Source organism: Aegilops tauschii, chromosome 7, assembly GCF_002575655.3.
Source record: "Aegilops tauschii subsp. strangulata cultivar AL8/78 chromosome 7, Aet v6.0, whole genome shotgun sequence".
In the NCBI taxonomy this organism is placed as follows: domain Eukaryota; kingdom Viridiplantae; phylum Streptophyta; class Magnoliopsida; order Poales; family Poaceae; genus Aegilops; species Aegilops tauschii.
Genome location: NC_053041.3, coordinates 605,596,939 through 605,612,548, shown reverse-complemented (window position 1 = coordinate 605,612,548; position 15,610 = coordinate 605,596,939). Strand labels below are relative to the sequence as shown.

The 15,610-nt window shown below is 39.1% G+C and overlaps 1 long non-coding RNA gene across 6 annotated transcripts; it reads left to right on the top strand.

The window, feature by feature from the left end:
• Positions 1-10,473: 10,473 nt before the first annotated feature.
• LOC109743129 (uncharacterized) lies at positions 10,474-15,373 on the top strand. Of its 6 annotated transcripts, none has more exons than XR_012189826.1 (4): positions 10,474-10,815; positions 11,336-11,399; positions 11,499-12,718; positions 12,820-13,377. It is a non-coding gene; the product is annotated as an uncharacterized lncRNA (long non-coding RNA). The 6 variants fall into 6 exon arrangements; XR_006666571.2 differs by having other exon boundaries at positions 10,475-10,815; positions 11,336-11,576; positions 12,024-12,718; XR_005762711.3 differs by lacking the exon at positions 12,820-13,377 and adding an exon at positions 14,920-15,373 and having other exon boundaries at positions 11,336-12,718.
• Positions 15,374-15,610: the final 237 nt, after the last annotated feature.

Below are 15,610 nucleotides of genomic sequence, written 5' to 3'. Positions count from 1 at the left end.
TTTTTGCCATAGAAAAGTTGGAATACAGTAGATATAATGAAAAAAAATGAATTTGTTTGATACATTACTTATTGTAGTGGTTTGCTTTCTTATACTAATGGATCTCATGAAGGTTTTGTTGAGTTTTGTGTGATTGAAGTTTTCATGTTTTGGGTTATCTTATGATGTATGAAGGAAGGATAGAAGAGCCTAAGCTTGGGGATGCCCCGGCATCACAAGCTATTATCCAAAAATGAGCAACCAACTAAGCTTGGGGATGCCCCCCAGTGGCATCGCCTCTTTCTTCTAACGACCATCGGTATTTTAATCGAAGCTATATTTTTATGCGTCACATACTATGTGTTTTGCTTGGAGCGTCTTGTATGATATGAGTCTTTGCTTGTTTTATTTTGTGTTAGAGGTCTTAATCCCTTGCTGGACACATCTATTTGAGAGAGCCAAAATTATGTCATGACTTGTTAGAATTGCTCTCTATGCTTCACTTCAATTTTTATGAGCTATGGACTTGCTCTAGTGCTTCACTTATATGTTTTTGAGCACGGTGTGCTTTAGTATTTTTGAAGAAATGCTCTCTTGGTTCACTTAGATTTATTTGAGAGTTAGTAAAATTTTCAAGAAGTTCTCTCTTGCTTCACTTAAATTATTTTGAGAGAAAGAAAAATTATGCTCATGATCTTCACTTATATTTGTTTGAGCTTATGAAAAGCAACACATGAAAATTAGTCCCAAAGTGATAGATATCCAAGAAGGATATAATAAAAACTTTCATGAAGATCATTGGACAAAATAAACTTGATTCTTAGTAATAGTTTTGAGATATGATGATGTGATATGTGAGTTATGTTGATAAGTAATTATGCTTTAGTAAGAATATTGGTGTTAAGGTTTGTGATTCCCTATGCAAGCACGAAAGTCAATAGTCATGCAATGAAATTATATCCTACTGATGGTGCATTATTCGGTGTTAAGTATGCTTAATGCTTGCTTATGAGATTATTCATTTCTTGGTTGGTCGCTTCTCAACCTTTTGCTAGCCTTCATTTTGCACTAAGTATGATCTCTACTTGTGCATCCAAAATCCTTTAAACAAGTTTTGCCACATGAGTCAACTATATCTACCTATATGCAGTATTCTTTTGCCGTTCTAAGCAAATTTGCATGTGCCATCTCTAATTTTCAAAATAAACTTCTCTTTTGTGTGTTCGTTTCGCTCGCTGAGCGGTGAGGGGTGGCTAATATTTTCCATGCTGGATGTCTTATTCTCACGATGAGTGTTTATTCACTTGTCATTGCACGAGTGTAAGCAAAGATTTTAGAGATGCCCAGTCCCGAAATAAAAAAATGAATTTACTTTATGTTGTCAAATAATAAATTTCTTGGAAAGTGTTGGTATGGAGGGCAACCGTGGATACGGCTAGTCATGGAAAGTGAAAGTATGGTGGAAAAGGAATAAAATTTATTTTTTGTTTGGGAACCGCCTATGATATATCTAGTATGGAAAGTGTTGGGAACTCTAAGTCGTTTTCGTTGGTGGGATGCATACACCTCCCAAAATGTTTTTATCTCTAAGTTTTTCGCTTTGAGCTTTGGCACCTCTAAAAATCCCTACTTCCCTCTGCGAAGGGCCTTTCTTTTACTTTATGCGATTTTTATTTTGAATTTGAGTCTCCATGTAACATCCCAATTTTCAATTTGGATGTTGATAAATAGATCATTCATATGCATCCATGATTTAAGCATTTTTTTCCTCCATTCGTTTTATTTGAATTTTGATCCAAGGAACTTTGAGCAACTCAAGGACCAAAAGAGAGAGTTGGAAGTTTCCCTAAGACCATTAAAAAAAAATTCAAAGTTGAGAATTTGGATCAATTTTGGTTTCATCAAAATTCATTTCCATTATATCAAAAATAAAATAAAGAGAGAAGATAAAATGACTTCTTCAAAATCTCAAGGAAAATATTGGAAATTGAATTTGAAATCAAAATATATTTATTTGGATTTATTTGCAAATTTATTTTTATGCACATTTTAAATGTTCATTTTTATAAATTTTTACTTGGGCCAGGAAAAATGTTCACATAAGTCCATTTATTAGGTGGGATTTACGAGAATGTTTCCAGGATTTTTAGAATGATTTATATATGTATTATCGGTGTTTTAGTGCTGCTGTAAAAAAAACGTGGGCAGCCAAGGCCGAAGGAAGGCCCAGCCTTCGTCACGACAGGGTCGTCTACAACCTCCAGTATGTACGCACGCAAGCAGGGCAGCATCCCACCCTAGCGCCCCACCCCTCCCCTTCCTCTCCCTCGCTCCAAAACGCCTCTGAACGGAATCCCTTGCCTTCCCCAACCTTTTTCCCTTCGCTAGTGCGCCATCAATCGAGGCGTAGTGGCCATTACAGAGAAACTGAACAGCCACCATTATACTCCATTGTCTGCTCGAATTCGGACCTCCCGAAGCCTATAAGAAGCACCCCGCAAGCCTCTCTCACCCCTCGTCCGAATACCTCTCCTTCTGGAGCTTTTCCCCCTCCCTATCCACGTCAATTGCTCGCCGGAGTTCGTGGATTCCGGCGGCTTCTCCACCACGCCAGGAGACGATACCGACCCCACGACACCGCTCCTCGGATCAGCCTCACGTTGCTCTTCACCGTCCCGCACACATCCTTTGCCGAAGCACACCGGAGCCGCTTTCTTCCTCGTCGCCGGTGACAAGTCCGGTGAGCACCCAGCAATAGGTCTGATTTTTTTCTCCTTTTCCAGTATTTTTTTCAATCTCAGATTCTATATCAAATCTTCTTTCTAATATATCTTTTAATATATAGATCTGATTTAGGTGATTCTTTTTCCTACTAGTTCATAAAAAATATCCTCTATCCAGAGAACCAAATGAAAAATATTTTTGAAAATTTTAAATTTTTAATTCAAACTATTCTGAATTCAAACTCCGTTAGGCCGTAACTCGAGTTCTGTAACTCCGTTTTGGGTGTTCTTTTTGCAAATCAAAGCTGATGACGTGTAATTTCTATTAAAACCAAAACCATTTATTTTTGCTTCTGTAAAAAATACGTTCTGTACAGAAACTTTATTTGGTTGTTTTTGAAGTTTTTCGAAGTCTTTTATTTCTTTTTCTTTTTGGATCTTTGCTTGTATGCTTATGTATGTTATTGCTTACTTACGCTAGATCATCCGGAGTATGAAGCTTGCTACCACGAATCTTTACAGTTCAACGAACGTCAGCAAGGCAAGTTCACACTTTGATCATACTTTTCAATACCCAGTTTTTACCATGTATTAGTTTCATCCTCAAAGATTGCATGAGTAGGATTGGGAACATGTGGTTATTGTATGTAGTTCATGTGATAGGAACCTATGACCTTTGATCACCCCGGGAATATTCGTTATGTCATATATTGCTTAGCCATGCTCGTAGACGGGGATTGGTATGAGTGATCCATGCAAGTTGTGAGAGATAATAATTTTGGGACAACATAAGGTGGCAACTTTAATACACATCTGGGTGGATTGTTTGGGGCATATGGAGTAACCAGTGCTTGCCCAAGGGGAATCCCGGAGTACCCGTGTGATTACCCTAGGTCCGCCACCCAGGCTCAAAGGGATCAAAAGATATTTCATGCCTAGAAACTTCCATGTGCAGCCACAAGCCATTATGAGCTCTGACATAGTTGAGTAAGTTGTGTGACCTCTTTCCGTGGTAGACTAGCTGATGTAGGGGAAAGTAGGTGTACCGGTCTACCCAGGGTTTGGAGGAAATATTTCAGAAAGGCTATGTCTCGATCTTCCGATCATGGAGGTGGTCGAGTCTTGTGGGGAAAAGTGCGCAAACCTCTGCAAGGTGTACAAACTAATCATGATTAGCCGTGTCCCCGGTTATAGACAACTTGAGTATGTAGAAGTGAATTATTGGTTGATCTCATCACTCTTTTTAATGAAATTATTGGGTTACTAATAACTTGGGAATTCTGGGATTGAGTTGGAGGAACTTTCTCAATAATGGCATTTTAATTTAGTAGTAAATAATAATTTATTCCTTGGTTGTAGGGAAAAATTAGCTTTATGCAAAAATTAGCTTTATGCAAAAATTTAAACTTAGAGCCTCCACCAGCTAAATTTGCATATAGAGATAGCCTTTTCATTTATTATTATTCTATGGTGTGAAATTGCCAGCATATTCCATGTGTTGACCTACGCGGCTGCAACGTCTCATGTTGCAAACTTTTCCGATGAGGATTAAATGTGCGATAGGTCGTTGTTCTGCATTAAGTTTGCCGTGGAGTTGGATGGACTCATTTACCTTCGATGCTTCCGTACTTATTTTTTATTTAGATGGCCTTTGGCCACATTATTGTAATAGATACTCGTTTGAGGACCTCAATGTAATAAAGTGTGTGATTTAATTTTGTTATAATTACTCGAGTACTGTGTGTGTCAGCATAACGATCCAGAGATGACACTTAAGCACAGAGACTTGGATCCATTTGGGTCGGGTCGCTACTCCACCTTCTCTTATAAAAGCACCAACTAGGAGGCAATATGGTCGTACTTAAGTATTGGGGGTAGCTAATATGCGAGTGTGTTTCATGAATGGATCAATAGTTGAGCATGACGTGCTAGAGATAACTTATTTTAGCGTTGATATTTTGAAAGACATGGTTGCTTGTTGATCTGCTTGAGTATTTAAATTATCATGTCAAAACTAGACTATTGCTTTGAATCACATAAAAGTCGAAATGTCCATGCTATAAAGAAAAGAATATGATATGACATGTTAGGCAGCATTCCACATCAAAAATTCTGTTTTTATCACTTACCTACTCGAGGACGAGTAGGAGTTAAGCTTGGGGATGCTGATACGTCTCCAACTATCTATAATTTTTGATTGTTCCATGCTGTTATATTATCAATCTTGGATGTTTTATAATCATTTTATATCATTTTTTGGTACTAACATATCTTATATTTACTAATTGAAAGCACCAACGGAGACTCCACGTTAATTCTTGAGAATTAGATTATTGACCATTAGATCTATCTAATAGTTATTGACAGCCGTTAGATGTATACAGAGTCCATGCATGATGTTCCACGCCTACCTCCCATAGTGTTTTTTGAGGGAGACTCATGACTAGATGGGCCGTACAGTCTAATTAGACTTTTCTTTAGAAAAACGTCCTAACTAGATGGACGTGATATCTGATCTGATTCTAATTCCTCAAAAAAAAATCTGATCTGATTCTAAAAAAAGATAGATGTGATATTATTTACCCTACCCTTCCTCACCTTCGTTTGTTCCTTGCAGAATTGGCCGCCGCCTATCCTGTTCGCTAGACATCCTCTTGGGGAGGTCTCCAGCGCCTCCTCCGCGGGTGTTCTGACCTTTCTTGCTGCTGCCAACAGAAGAGAACGATGGATCATCAGATCAGCGTGATGGATACAGACGACCTCACCCATCCACCCCTTTCTCAAGGCTGCAGCGACCACATCCCAGGTCCCATCGCCTCCGCTTCTGAAGTTTCTAGGAGGATTCGTCACGATCTCCTCTCCCGAAGGCCCCACACCAGTACATACGTCGCCTCTGCTTCGGAAGTTTCTATGAGGATCCGACGCGATCTCCTCCCTCGAGCACGTCACATGAGTAAGTACGTCCCCAGTTGTCTCTCCCTTTCTCCAAAATTGTTTGTTAGATTATTATTTATTCATCATATCGATATTGTTGTCTGCACGAACTATGTCATCGGTTTCTTTGAGGTGCTTTTGATGGTTTTTTTTCATCGAATTTTCTCACCAATGACGTCAGCGCCAACCTCGGAGTTGAAACAAAGAGCTGCAGATTTCAACGAATCAAACTGGAATCACTACCACAATACTAGCCTAGCTTCCATACTAATATGCCTAAAATAATGATGAATAAATAATCATAATAGAAAGGTATTCTTTTTTGTGCGTGTATAAAGAAACATGATCTAATCTTCTATAATATATATATATATATATATATATATATATATATATATATATATATGGAGACTATAGTAAGCTTTATGGTTTTGTTGGTGCTAAATATACAACTAAATATCCAATCTGTATGTGAAGTAGGTGACATATGCTCATACTGTCATGGTAGTCATGCGCATATCAGATACTGTCGCCTTTTGCAACTGAATAAACATACGGGTTCATGATTGACCCGTGTTTTTGCTTCTGCCGACGACTCTAGGTAATCAATGTCTACAGATTATGTTGCCGTTGGCATGTCTCCTACTTTGTGTCTCCCAAGTGATTAAGTACTTCCCTTTGGATTTTATGGATGGCATCAAATCGGTTATTATTTTTCTATGGGCTGTGATTTCTAATCCAAACTGAAACTTAGTTGACATTGCAAAATACATACCAGGTATTTCCCAACATCAAATTGCTTAGGTTATTTTTTGTACAAATACCATCCATATTGAAGCTACTACAGAAGTCAATACTTATGTACACATATATATTATTATCTTACACATGTACAATATAAAATGGTAAATATTTTCCTAACAAAAGAAGGGTTGAACCATGCCGACAAGTCAGCCACGTGGCACATGCTTAATGTCCATCATACAACTTTTTGGGCGTAATTTATGGTTTGTATATAGTAATTAAATAGTAAGGGTTACAATGGGCTTAGATTGTTAACTAAAATTGTTTTTGCAGGTATATACCACATAAAACTAATCTACTTTAATTTGAATATGCACTAAACTTCTCGCTTGCTCGAATTTAGAAATGAAACTTGCTTTGTGCAGAAGTTAAAGCCCGGGTCAATGGAAAGTTATCACTTTCTTACAAGTTGTCATGGTCATTGTGAAGTTTTCAAATGCCACCGAAATATCTTCTATAGATTATCGTGAAGTGTAATCCATTAATTATTTATCCCCTAACCTGTGGTCAATAGTGACCGGTATAATGTTTCCCACTTATGATTGTGACTTGGGCTCTTGGCACAAACAATGACTACTCTAAGTTTATCCCTTTCTCATGTTTTGTGACAAGTTGCTTTTCAAAATGTTATTATTCTGTGAATTTGTTCTTATTTAAGGAATCTGTATACTGTTCCCATGATGTTTGCTTACCTATTTTTTGACCTGTTTGTTCCTCAGAGTGTACAAATTATGGCTGACCTTTTCTTGCTCGATGCGACATCCCTTTCGAAAATTGCCAAGGATAGACAAACAGTCACATTGACCGGGAACTAAGAAAAGAATTATTATGTATATTTTCCTCATTTTTATCTCGTGACAATGTTTTATATAAATCATATACAAGAAACTAGCCCGTGCAGCCTGCACGGGGTGATGACTAGTTGACATAGTGCCAAGTGCCAGTTGCTGTTTTCTGCATGTTTTTTACATCGCAGGAAATCAATATCAGACGGAGTCCAAATGCAACGAAACTTTACGGAGATTTTTTATGGACTAGAAGACATGTAATGGGCCCTGGCTGCGCCGGGGGGGGGGGGTGCTCCGAGGAGGGCACAACCCACCAAGGCGCTCCAGGAGGCCCAGGCGGGCCCTAGTTGGTTGTGCCCACCTCGGGTGCCCACCGGACGTACGCCTCTTTACTCTATAAATACCCCAATATTCCATAAACCCTAGGGGAGTCGACGAAATATTGATCCAGCCACCGCAGAGTCCAGAACCACCAGATCCAATCTAGACACCATCTCGGATGGGGTTCACCACCTCCATTGTTGCCTCTCCGATGATGCGTCAGTAGTTCTTTGTAGACCTTCGGGTCCGTAGTTAGTAGCTAGATGGCTTCTTCTCTCTCGCTGAATTCTCAATACAATGGTCTCTTGGAGATCCATATGATGTAACTCTTTTGCGGTGTGTTTGTTGGGATCTGATGAACTTTGAGTTTATGATCAATTATATCTTTTTATATCCATGAAAGTATTTGAGTTTATTTGATCTCTTTTATGCATGATTGCTTATAGCCTCGCATTTCTTCTCCGATATTTGGGTTTTGTTTGGCCAACTTGATCTATTTATCTTGCAATGGGAAGAGATGCTTTGTAGTGGGTTTGATCTTACGGTGCTTGATCCAAGTGACAGAAGGGGAACCGACACGTATGTATCATTGCTACTAAGGATAAAATGATGGGGTCTATCTCTACATAGATAGATCTTCCACACCATGTCATCATTCTTATTGCATTACTTCGTTTTTCCATGAACTTAATACACTAGATGCATGCTGGATAGCGGTCGATGTGTGGAGTAATAGTAGTAGATGCAGGCAGGAGTCGGTCTACTAATCTTGGACGTGATGCCTATATAATGATCATTGCCTGGGTATCGTCATGATTATTTGAAGTACTATCAATTGCCCAGCAGTAATTTGTTCACCCACCGTTTGCTATTTTTCTCGAGAGAAGCCCCTAGTGAAACCTACGGCCCCCGGGTCTCTTTCTCATATATTGGCCTTTACGATCTACTTTTCCTTTACATTTATTTTCAGATCTATTAAACTGAAAATATAAAAATACCTTACTGCAATTTATTCTTATTTATTTTTTGACCTGTTTGGTGTTCGATCTATCAATTTACTACAATTTCCACACGTCTGTTCGCCCATCTTGGGGCGCCGCTACCCAAAAGGGATTGACAACCCCTTTAACACGCCGGTTGCGAGGATTTGTTATCTGTGTGCAGGGGCTGTTTACATTGTGTTGCTTGGTTCTCCTACTGGTTGGATAACCTTGGCTTCTTCATTGAGGGAAATTTCTACCGTCGCTATGCTGCATCATCCCTTACTCTTTGGGGAAATACCAACATAGTCCTAGCTGACATCACTGCTGCATGCTTTGGGCCGGCATGAATGCGGCGGGTGCATCAGACGAAAATTGCGGGAGGGTGTTTTGGTGTGCCAGGTTAGTTAGATTCTTGATTACGGGGATGGGGTGCTTCACATCAAGGATCTCAAAGGGCCGAAAAAGGAGGGAGACAAGAAGTCCACACTCGAAGACGTGGAGCAAGAACTCTTCAAGTGCCAGAGGATGGTGGAGCATGGAGTTGATTCTAACCACTCCATGATCAGGGATTTTGTCCATGAGTGGAAGTGGGACAGCGACAAGATCTCGGAGGCCATTGATCGTCTCCACGTCAGGATGGAGGATCTACAAGCACAAGTCTATGACCTATAGAACCAAAACTGTGAGTATGAAACTGGGTTTAAAAAGATGAGTTTAACTGCGGATTTCAGGATGTGGGAGACCATATCTACTCTTCTTAATGGAGAACCTATGCCTTGGAACAAAGATGACAAGTGTGCTGTTTCATCTCCGAAGAAGGAGACTTGAGTACTCGGGTATGGGCAGAATGATGATAGGACTTTGCATGCTTTGAACCTACTGTAGACACACCTAAGAATCCAAATGATATTTCTATTTCTGATGCTGATGAACATGAACCTAGTAATAAGGATAATGATGATGTTCATGTAGATGCTCAACCTAGTAATGATAATGATGTGGAGATAGAACCTGCTGTTGATCTTGATAACCCACAACCTAAGAATAAAAGATATGATAAAAGAGACTTCATTGCTAGGAAACATGGTAAAGAAAGGGAACAATGGGTTCAGAAACCTATGACTTTATCCCCTAAAGCTTCAAAGAATAAAAACGATGAAGAATTTGAATGGTTTGTTGAAATGCTTAGACCTGTCTTTTTTTGTTTGCGTTCGACTGATATTTTGAAAACTCCTTATGCTAAGTATATGAAAGATATTCATACAAATAAAATAAAGATATCAGAAGCTGAAATTTCCACCATGCTTGCTAATTATACATTTAAAGGTGGAATACCAAAGAAACTAGGAGACCCAGGAATACCAACTATACCTTGCTCAACTAAAAGAAACTATGTTAAAACTGCGTTGTGTGATCTAGGAGCCAGTGTTAGTGTTATGCCTTTCTCTTTATACAAAAGACTTGATTTGAATAAGTTGACACCAACTGAAATTTCTTTGCAAATGGCTGATAAATCAACTGCTATACCCATCGGTATTTGTGAGGATGTGCCCGTCGTTGTTGGAAATGTTACTATCTTAACAGACTTTGTTATTCTTGATATACCTGAAGACGACAGTATCTCGATCATCCTTGGTAGAACATTTTTGAACACTACAGGGGCTGTTATTGATTGCAACAAGGGCAAGGTCACTTTCACTACCAGAAACCGTAATATTTCTGTGGGTCGACTAATTTTACTATCGGGCTCGCAACTAGTCCACAGGAAAACGAATTGGGCTGTCGGTCGCCTCCTGCACGCCAGGGATATGTCCAATATTCGTGTGGGCTGAGTAAGGACCGACAGGAATACAAGTTTCGGCCCACTCGCGAAACACTAGGGTGCAAAAAAAATTCAGGCCCGCGCATCTGGAAACTATGCCCCGCCATGGCCCTCTTTTCTCGTCCATCATCGACGCCCAAATCCACCCCCAAATCTTATCCCTTCCTTCTGCGCCACCCAATCCCTCCCTTCCTTCGAGGCCTCCGACCACCATCCATGCCTTCCAAGGTCACCCGAGCGCCTCAACCTGCTCTATGTTATGGATCTGTACCCGCTGAACACCATCATCCATGGTTCCTCTGCTATTGGGACACGACGTCGTCCCATCTCCGTTCTGGACATTACCCTACGACACCAACGCTTGGCCTGCTCCTCCACCACGGCCCTGCTCGGACCACACCACCACCGACGCCACCATTGAGAATCCACCCCAACTTGAGCAGTTCACCGGCGTCATTGAGGTACGTGACCTAAATCTCAAATCTCGGTTGTTTCCTGTTTACTGCATCTCCGGATCCCCAAATCTGGTGCAGCTCTAGGAATCCCCAAATCCGACCTCAGATCTGATCTACAGAATTGTGGTTTGGATGCATAATAATCCCCAAAACTGGTGCAGCTCCTTGGATCTCAAATCTCGTTCTGGATTTCTGCAATGTCTTTGAGGAAATTGCAACCATTTATTGCTGCCTTATTATTACTTAAATAAGTATGGATACAACAGTACGTATCCGCAGGATCTGAAATTTTACTAAGAATGGGTGGGATACTTGGGGAGTTTCAATTAGTTCTCAAACTTGTAGTACAAATGGGTTGGATACCCATAATTTTGCATGTAATGTTATTTCAGCCTAAATGATAATTTTCTTTCTATTTCAGTGGTTTTTTTCATTGACTTACTGTACAACACCATAATTATTCAATCTCTATTTTTTTCTGTCCATACATTTTGATTTTACCTACTTTAAATATGTTGACATTCAGGAAGCACTGAGCTGCTGCATTGGAAATACGAGGAACTGTGCAAGAAGCTGATATTCACTAGACGGCAAGAAATAGTCTCATATTTTTCTTCCAAGTAGTATGAACCATTCCCCACTTTGATACTTATGAACACCCATTTGGTATATCCTTTTCCTAGTTACAGTTCATCCAGATCAGGAGTAGGATTTATGGTTCATGATCCAACTAAAAGAGAGGTGTAATATCCTCTGCCCTTGACATGGTACGGTACATACTGTTATTTCACTACATGTCTCCAAATTCATGTATTGATTAATTTCGATTCAAGTTTTCTATCTCGCAAGATCATGCTATCTTCAGTATGCTCGAGAACATCTGAAATGCACCTAGACGTTATATTTCAGATTATTGACAATGAAACTGTACCAGGAAACGCCTATTACCAACAACTATGCTCAAGATATGAATGCTCTGTTATAACAATTAACAAGACAAAGATATGCTCAGGGGCTCCTATTGTAGGCCATACTATATGTCATCTTAATTTAGTTAGTCCTTTTACTACTTGCTTCTTAGAATTTCTTACTGTCTTATTATCTAGTACTTAACAATTCTTGTGTATTCCTCATATTTAAGCTCACAGTGTTCTTCCTTCTCCCTTAAGTTGTATTTTGCTTTCGTTCTTATATTAAAGATTGAACAATTGCAGTGCAAGCACACAATTGGTTGTTCCTGCTGGAGAAGGTGCACAATCTTGCCGAGTTGCACACAATCAATTAAAATAGTATATTTGTACATTTTTGGAACTAGTTGATTGTAGCTCTTAGTTGTACAAGGTGGATGCAAGTGTCTGGGTGCGATGACCTGTAGATATTGCATTGCTCTGAAAATTATCAATACATTGCATAGATGAATGGATGTCACTCCTTACATTGTTGTTCTGAACTTCTGTACTAATTTACTGAAGCATCAAGTAACAACTGTCCTCTGTTTGGGGTCACCCCTTTCCCTAGTAGTATTGCATTCTATTTCCTTATGATTTTTTGATTGTCTTACTATCCATTAGAGTAAGAGTCTGCTCTCTAACTTGTTTGTCCATACCTTCTTATTTTAGTCTCTTTCATTATGTTTTTTTGGGAAGAATTAAATAAAATTATCAGTGCAACATAGAGGTTAAAGCAGGTGGTTGAGCTATCACTCAATTTCAAGAAATTGAATAAGATTCTTCCAAATTAAGTGGAAATATTCCCTTTCATATTTTGTTGTTCTATGCACGTGAACCTAGAAATTAAATATTGATCAACACCTGATCGATGTCTTATTTTGCTAGTTTGCAGTTCATTCTTATTAGGAGCAGAATTTAAGATTGGGGATCTATGAGAGATGCAAGAGCCTCTAATCAAGGTATTTTACTTTTGCTTTCACCATCATCTGCAAGTTTTATCAAGAATAATTGCCAGTAAAGTTTTCTCGCGTATATTAAAAACATATCATGCTATGTCCAGTGTGCCCAAGATCATGAGACCAACATCATTGAGCCAGTTGTTGCTATGTTGGTTTAGTGTGAACACAACCTCTTTGTATTTCTTTGGGGTCTTTTATTGTCTCACCATGATGTACAATTCCCATGCTGTTACATTATCGAATAAATGCATAATGTTTTTGCTTTTTTATTCTTATGGAGATATGGAGATGATGATGACTCTTCCCATCTTTCTTGAACATTTGAAATGGATAGACTTAAGAGTATTGACATTGGTAGTGTGGTTTCTTGCAAGAAGTCTCTAATGACTTATCTGCTCAGGAAGTTAGGTGATAATTCTGTCAAACTAATCCAGTTGTCATTTAAGTGGATTTTGCCAGTTGCATGGTTACTATCAAATCTGAGATATGATGCTAGAAAAAACCACCCCATTATTAGTCTATAAGCTGTAGAAGTTGGTAACTTTGCTGAGACAAAAACAAGTTGGGTATATATGCCAATGTTATTGGGAGAATCTGAGATACCAAATAGATTATGCTTATTATATCTTATAGATATCGTTCCTGTTTCTCGTACCTTTTTGTAGCAAACAGTTGGCACTTGCACATTTTTACAAGTTCAATAATATATCCACTGCAGGGTAACCTTGAAGAAAAGCTTGCAACTTAAGCTGCAACAAAAAGATTTTAGAAAATGAGATCTCTTGTGCATATTTAGTTGATGCACTTGTGTGTGTTTAGATGTTGCAGCTCTGTTTTCATTGACCTTCGATTCATGTACGTAAATTCTATGGAACTGTATCCGAAGACATGTGAATTTGTATCTCTGGTTGATGGAAACAATTGATAGTGATGTTTCTATGTTCTAAATATCATGGGTTATGGAATAACTATGTATAAAACCATCAATATTATTTTTCTTCATTGGTTTCTTTTTTTCCTGACGGTTATGTATGACAGGGATATACTATTTCCCTGGTTTGCCAATCCTGATGCCCATATAACCCTGTAGGGCCAAACCCGTCAGGGAAATATGGAAACCCGACAGGAATATAGTTCCTGTTGGCCAACCGACAGGCATAGTTTATTTTCCCTGTCAAGCTATCCCTGACGGCTAACCCTGACGGGTGGCCGACAGGAAATACTTTTCCTGTGGTACATCATATTTTCCTGTCGGTTTTGGACTCACAGGAAAATTCGAGTTTCTGGTAGTGTTTTCATGTTAATGGTAATGAACATACTATTGGAATAATTTCAACGATTACTATTGGAGGTTTTGAATTACCTATTCCTCCCGTCAAAAAGAAATATGAAATTCTTATTGTTGGGGACATGCATATCCCCGTTGAGGAAACGTAGTGCTATACGAAGATTCTCTGATTTCATGTCATTCGGAAGAAGTTTGTTAATAAGACTTAACCTTATTAATGGATTCCTTTTGACGGGCATGTTGTCGATGAATTTAGTAAACAAAATTTTCTGTACCCACTTTTTACTTTCTGTTATTTAGAGATAATAAAGTAGAAATACCCTGATTATGTTGTTTTCTGAATTATCCGTGCAATAAAAATGACCAGAAAATAAAAGTTCTCCAAATGCCCTGAAAATTTAATATGATTTTTTGAAATATTTGAAATTTTTTGGCACTGAACACACCCCAGGGGGGTGCACCTGTGAGCCACAAGCTCACAGGGTGTGCCACCCCCTGAGCGCGCGTAGCAAGATTGTGGGGCCCATGTAGCCCCCCTCACTTATTCCAGCCACCCATGCACTTCTTCCTCCAGAAAAAATCACACCATTGCTCAAACCCGTGTTCTTGCTCATCTTGCTGCTATTTTCGATCTCTTTGCTCGGAACTTTGTTTCTGAAACTGTTTTGGGGGATTGTTCATCAGTATGTGAGTCCTCCGTTGGTCCAATTAGTTTTTGCTCTAGTGGTTTATTATTTGCACATTTAGCAACTGTTGGTGATCATGTTCTTGAGCTTTCATGTCAAATCTATATGGTTGAAACTAGTTTTGATGCTTGATATAGCCTCTAGACACTTGTAGGAGTAGTTTCTATCAATTTTGTTGAGTTTTGTTCACTTTTATTTTGAGTCACTAAAAATTCAGAAATTTTCAGAGGAAGAAAATGTTTAGGAAGATGTTCCAAGGTGGTTCCTCCAAGAAGAAATCCCCAAGGCTCGCGATACGTGAGGCAAACCTTGAACCAGCGCGGGAAGCTCTAGTTAAACCTTGTGAATAGGCATTGATGTCGCTTGAAGCTATGTCGGTATTTCCCCAAAGAGGAAGGGATGATGCAGCACAGCTACAGAAGGTATTTCCCTCAGTTATGACACCAAGGTATCAATCTGGTAGGAGAACCAAGCAACACTATGTAAACGGTACCTGCAGACAAAGAACAAATACTTGCAACCCGACGCGTATAAGGTTGTCAATCCCTTTTCGGGTAACGGCGCCAGAAATTGTCAAGTTGACGGGATAAAAATTGTGGTAGATTGGATAAATAGATCTCGATAAAACGCGAAATAAAATAAGTAATAAAAAAGTGCAGCAAGGTATTTTTGGTTTTGTGGAATAATAGATCTGGAAATAAAAGCAAATAAAAATAGATCTCAAAGGAAATATGATAAAGAATAGATCCGGGGGCCGTAGATTTCACTAGTGGCTTCTCTCAAGAAATAGCACACGGTGGGTAAACAAAATACTGTTGGGCAATTGATAGAAGATTGAATAATTATGACGATATCCATGGCAATGATCAATATATAGGCATCACGTCCAAGATTAGTAGACTGACTCCTGCCTGCATC